Here is a 6,768-nt window from a genome sequence, read left to right on the forward strand (position 1 = left end):
ATGAACAACTCTTAATTTATTTACAACTATATTGCACCTTTTCTCCAAGGATCCTGAGGTGGCATGCATGGTTCTCCTCCTCCCCATTTTATCCTCACAACAACCCTGCGAGGTGGGTTAGGCTGAAAGACAGTGAGTGAGCCAACGTTGTCCAGTGAACCTCATGACTATGTCTCCCACTTTTGAGCATGGGCCACAACCTGTGCCAATGTCCCCGTCCCCCATGCAGTACAAATATTGTACTGTTTATCAAATTTGATATGGGGTGGGGCCTGGGGCAATTCCTGCCCACCCCCCTTCAGAAAAGGGTCTGGTACTCAGCTCTGCAGAGCAAGGTCTATATTTTCATGGAAGAGTCCTTTGCTGAAGAGGCTCGCCAATCTTTCAGAGAAGTCTAAACTTAATTCTCTCCTCTTAGGCAAAGATCACAAGACGACCTGGCTGGTAGCCAGATTCTGCACCCAGATTTGTAGACACAGATCATCCTCTGGAATAAAATAACTTACTAGGGAAATGCTGAAGTTGCCCTTTGGGGAGCCTCAGGGTCAATTTTTATGGTATCTCAGTTGTACGGGTGTATGTATATATCTCAATTTTAACTCATGAGCTATTGCTGCAATCTGCTCTGATTGTATATTTTATCTCTATGAACACTGTTTTTATTGTGTTATGCGAGCTGGTCTTGGACCATAATAAATTATCTTGATCTTGATCTTCATGGAAGAGACGACCTGAGGCATTTTCCTATCTATGGCAAAGGACCTCCCCATTCCATGTATAAAAAACTGACCAGCCTTGCAGTTGATTCTGTCTTCAACACTGACTCCCACTGCACCTGAGGGCAACAGGCTAGTGCAAAGGATGCACACAGAGTGCTGTCTTCCCATATACCTCAATGATACTCCCTGCCCACCCCACTGTGCCTGCCACCAAAGGCCGCCACAAGACTCTGCCTAATGATAGGGCCAGCTCTGTTTTAAAGGCATAGGTGCTGATGCTGCTTCCTGGTCTGGCCACGTTCTTTATAAATGACTTGGATGAAGGAACTGAGGGGATGCTCATCAAATTTGCAGATGACACCAAACTGGGAGGGGTAGCTAATGCCGCAGAAGACAGAATCAGAATTCAAAATGACCTTAACAGAACTGGGCCCAAGCTAACGAAATGAATTTCAATAGGGACAAACGTAAGATTCTGCACTTAGGCAGGAAGAACCAGATGCACAAATATAAGATGGGGGGACACCTGGCTTACTAGCAGTACTTGTGAAAAGGATCTAGGGGTCTTGGTGGACCACAAGCTTAACGTGAGTCAACAGTGTGATGCAGCAGGAAAAAGCTAGGCTGCATCAACAGAAGTATCATGTCCTATTCTGCCTTGGTCAGAGCACACCTGGAATACTGTGCCCAATTCTGGGTGCCACAATTTAAGAAGGACAAGTTGGAATGTGTGCAGAGGAGGGCAACCAAGATGATCAAGGGTCTGGAAACCAAGCCTTACGAGGAGTGCTTGAAGGAGCTGAGTATGTTTAGCCTGGAAAAGAGGAGACTGAGAGGAGATAGGATAGCCATCTTCAAATATCTTAAGAGCTGTCACATGGAGGAGGGAGCATGCTTGTTTTCTCCTGCTCTGGAGGGTAGGACTCAAACCAACGGCTTCAAGTTACAAGAAAGGAGATTCTGACTAAACATACGGAAAAACTTTCTGACAGCAAGAGCTGTTCGGCAGTAGAACAGTCTCCCTCGGGAGGCTGTGGACTTTCCTTCCTTGGAGGTTTTTAAGCAGAGGTTGCATGGCCATCTGTCAGGGATGCTATAGCTGAGATTCCTTCATTGCAGGCGGTGGACTAGATGCCCCTTGGGTTCCTTCCAACTCTTATGATTCTATGACCCATGGAAACGTTGCACAATGCAACCACCACAATAGCGAAGTCAATCCACCCCCTTCAGAAAGCTGATTTGTAGTCACACCTGCGCCACACCTGAGCATCCATGACTACAGAGTATACACAAACGTCGGGCCTGGGACTGCCCCATGTCTTGTTTGAGGCCAGTCTGGTGAAAAAGGCTGTTGAGAGAACAGGGACGAAACAGGTGGGATCTCTTGCTTATGGAACATCTTATTTCGATCAGAATCAAACTTTGCCCTCTTGTGCGAAAGATTCCTGAATTGCAGGGGGTTGGACTAGATGGCCCTCGTGGTCCCTCCCAACTCTTCAATTCTGTGATACAGGTTTAGAAATTGATAGATTGAGGTGGGCAGGTTAGTTTTTCAGGCTGATCTTTCCTTTCTTTTTTTTCCACCAAAAGAAGTCCCTCTTTCATCAACAGGATTTGCAGCTTTAAGAAACTAAAATACAGGTTAAGGAGGAGATTATCCATTTGGGAAAAGAAATTCAAAGGCGTTGTTGATTTCCCCCGCTTCCTAGCTCAAGTTTGAACCGATTCCAGGCTGTTGTAATTAATTATAAAGTTGGCGGGATTACTGCAAGGTAAGCTTCTTACAGGCAACTGCTACAGTTTCTTTTACGTAACTTGTACCAGAGGAGGTGTATTGGAGATACTATGTTCAGTGGCAAATGAGACTTTTGAGATATATGAGGAATGTTTGATTTCCCACCCACCCGACCTTATTCCTGATGCGGATGCTGCTAATTTGTCTCTGGTAGAGGTCTACAAGGGATTGGACTACGGCCAGTATGTGGTGGTACAGAGGATCAGGTGCAGGACCATAGATCAGTGGTACAGCAGCTGCCCTGTCTGCAATGAGGTCCCAGGTTCAATTCCTGGCATCTCCAAGTAGGGCTGGGGAAGATTCCTGCTTGAAACCCCAGAGAGCCACTGCCAGTCAGAGTAAACAATATTGAGCTACATGGAACAATGGTCTGATTTGGTATAAGGCAGCTCTCTATGTTCTCTGAGAGCCAGCGTGGTGTAGTGGTTAAGAGCGGTGGACTCGTAATGTGGTGAACCGGGTTCGCTTCTCCGCTCCTCCACATGCAGCTGCTGTGTGACCTTGGGCTAGTCACACTTCTCTGAAGTCTCTCAGCCCCACTCACCTCACAGAGTGTTTGTTGTGGGGGAGGAAGGGAAAGGAGATTGTTAACCGCTTTGAGACTCCTTCGGGTAGTGATAAAGCGGGATATCAACTCCAAACTCCTCCTCCTCCTCCTCCTCCTCCTCCTTCTTCTTCTTGTTTTCCTTGTTTGGGCAAGCAACACTCAGCATTGCTGAGCCCCTGATACCTTGCATGCTCGGAGGGGAAGGGGTGTTTGTTTTCTGAGGCTGGAAAAGAGTGGAAGCTAGGCTTTGCCCCCACCCATTACAACACTGCCACCAAATGATGGGTCCCTTTTACCCATCCCTATCAGGAGAAGTTTAAGGGCACCATTGGGCTGGGGCTAGATTTGCTCCCTGCAAATCTCCAAGATTGTGGCCCCATAAGAGTGAATGGGAGCCAAGGAAAAATCCTGTTTCTCTCCATAGACCCCCAACGCATTCTTCAAATTTGTTTCTCAGCCACACTAAAGCATGAGGGAACTCTGGGGACTGCTACAGTGAGGAGTCACAACCAGGTGTACTCTATTCTGAGAAAAAGACCCATGCCTCCCTCTCTCTCTCTCTCTCTCTCTCTATATATATATATATAATAAAAATTGTGAAGGGCACTGCACCGTTCTCTCTGACCACCAGAACACTATCCAGTCACCTCTAGCTTTTGAGAATTTACCAGGTATTGCTTTCAGACTTTCAAGGCCATCTTTTGTGGCCATCGTAGCCTAGAAACTTGCTTTTTAAAAAAAAAAAAAAAATGGGAAACAAGGATTCACAGCAGATTGCATTCTGCTTTCATTACCTAACTTTTTGCCAGCAGCTGGAAAATGAGAACACACACAGCCCTGGCGCAACATGCAAAATACAGTGCACTTTATTATTTCAAAGCAAAGGAACGAGCGAACGGGAGGTGTAATTGCTGGAAACGTTTTGTCTTTTTCAGGCTCGGACGCTGCAGAAGTAGCATTTGGTTTGTAGGCAGTGTAGTTAGCTGATTGTATCCGTTTCCCCGAGCAATCACTAGCTTCACTGTTATCAAAACAAGGCGCAGAATTCCCCCAATGGCAGACCTCACCAGCGCTGCAGAAAACATCCGGAAAGCTGGTTCTCGGCTTGAACCCAAAGAATTACTATCTGTCTCTGTTCATAATATCCTGTTTCTTCGTAGAAGCCACCAGCTCAGCAGCAAGCAAGACAAAGGGGCTTTTAAGAGATGATGCTGACTCAAGGAAGTACGCTGGATGGTCGCCAAGAATCTGCGTTGCTCCATGACCCGCAACATTAGGAACACACTGGCAGTCTTGTTACTATTTTAGCACTGGTTGGGCATGATCCTGTCACAGCAGAATTTGGCCAGGGTTGAATGGGATGGGGTGGAGGGATCAGAGCCCTGGGATCAGGAGAAATAAAGCACCAGGGGTGAAGTGGGAGAGAGAAGCAGACAGAGGCCAAGTGCCAGTCTAAGGCAGGCAAGAAAGGCTAGGTTCCCAAAGCAGCCGTGTGCCTGAGGAAGCGGAACCTGCCAAATAATTCTCTACAGGAAGGAAGAGCATATGGGACATGCCATTTATAGAGCATGGTGGAGCTACATTGGTTTTCTGGGTCACCTGACTGGGTACTGATGGAGTCAGTGGGTGCTCAGGGGTCACCTCTGGATAACACAGATGCTCCTTCTGCCTAAATGGTGTAGGAAGCAAGGCCCTGGCATCCTAGTTTGAGGGACCTAGCCTTTCACCGCCTTCGCCAACCTAGTGCCCTCCTGGACTGCAACCCCCGCCAGCACACTGGCACCAGGTTGGCAAAGACTGTCTTACAGATCCAGTGTTAGTGGTCACCTGGCCTGAATTTGCTGCTGGAGAACAGATATCCTGCAACCGTAGTATATTTAAGGGCTCGTCTTCCTATTATGCTAAATAAACCACAGAGTAGGGGAGCTCACTCTGCATACGCAACCCCTTTTAATATTCCCCACTTCTTGTGTCTTTCCCCTTTATCACAAGAGGAGAGAGCAGTAATCACAGGAACCTGGTTAGCATGGGATGCTCTCTTTGCAATCAAAAGTTGACAGAAGTGAAGTAAGTTGTACGTGGTTGCGTCTATCTGATTCTAGCTTTTGTCCATATGCAATGCTCAAAGTCATTATAGATCACACATTTGGGAACACTAGAATACTGAAGGCTCCTCCATCCTTTCAGCCAGCCTTGACTTTTTTCCAGCATCTAAACCAATGTATTGGTTTTGAAATGGAGCATGAATTACTATGTTTCGGGGGCAGAAAGAGTAGGCCAGAGTGGCCTTTTTCAAAGATAGTGCTCGTTTTCTTCCTTACGCCAAGTAAGGGAATAGGAGACAAGGTGACGTTTCTTCTCCTCGACATGCCTGGGGAGCAGAGCAAAAAGGAGCACCAGCAGTTTGATCCCTGCTGAAGAACTATGTGCAAACAGTAGATAGAAGTGAAATACTGCTGAAATTTATGGGGGAGTAAATGGTGGCTGCCTGGAAAAGTATTGTTGTTATTTTATGCACTCTTCACCCTAAGGAAGTGCAAACATATCCAGAAGCTAAAGGAGGGGTAGGGAACCTGCCATCCTCCAGATGTTGTTGGGCTCCAACTCCCTTCAGCCCCAGCCAGCATGGCCAATAGTCAGGAATTATGGGAATTGTAGTCCAATGAAACCCGGGGGGGGGGCTGCAGGTTGAAGAACACTTAACTAGATTTATATGGGTCCTTTCCAACTCTATAATTCTATAATAGCAATTGCAAGACCACCATCACTTTTTTCCACTTTTTTAATGTAAAGGGTATTGTGCCTTCGAAATGTCTTCTCAGTTAAAACACAGGTGTAACGTACATAATGCAGAGGAAGCATCCTGCCGCATTCTGTGCAAACGTACCATTTTGTCTTCAGTGCAGGGTTCAGATTGAGCCCTCTTTTTGAAAATTAACCGTTGAGTGGGATGTATTTTCTGTAAGATCTAACTACAAAATGTAGGCTTAAATCTAATTGCTGTCACTTAAGATAATGTGGGAGGCTCGCAGAGTTAAGGAGGAAATTAGGCTGCTGGAAAGAGTCTAAACACCAGCCTTGTTACCAGGCAGTGTAGTTAGCTGACTGACGAAGGCAACAGTCACTAACAACACGGCCAGGTAAAATGGTCTGTCTCACCTCTGGCTAGGAAACACGACTGTTTGCATGGAAGCTTTGGCAACTGAGGCCTGGAAGTAGCATTCTTCGAAGAAAAATCAACACAGAAGGTAAAGAGCTGAAGAGGTCTCCTCCAGAAGATGGCACCTATGTACCTCATATGTACCTGCTAGACCACATAGATCTGGGAACTGGGAACAGTTTGTTCCACACTTGCAAGGAATCAATTCTTCAGTGTGGCAGCCCCTACTCTTTGGAACACTCTGCCCCACTGAAACTACCTTTGCTGCATTGTTATCAGTGCCTACTAAAAATGTTTATCTTCCAGCACACCTAACGAGACATGTAATTTTAGCATACAATTGTGATATGATTTTCTGTGTAATGTGATTTTAGTAAGCATAATTGCTTTTAAATTACTGGTTTTATCGCACACAGAGAGACACGCATATATATGTAAACGCTTTTTAAATGTTTTTATTGGTATTTTTCATTAATATTTCAGATTGTCTTTTGCAAATCGCTTAGAGGTCTTTTGAATCTGTGTTGCATACATTTTGTTAAATAAA

The sequence above is a fragment of the Podarcis pityusensis genome (assembly GCF_964106645.2).
Source record: "Podarcis pityusensis genome assembly, chromosome: 15".
Classification (NCBI taxonomy): domain Eukaryota; kingdom Metazoa; phylum Chordata; class Lepidosauria; order Squamata; family Lacertidae; genus Podarcis; species Podarcis pityusensis.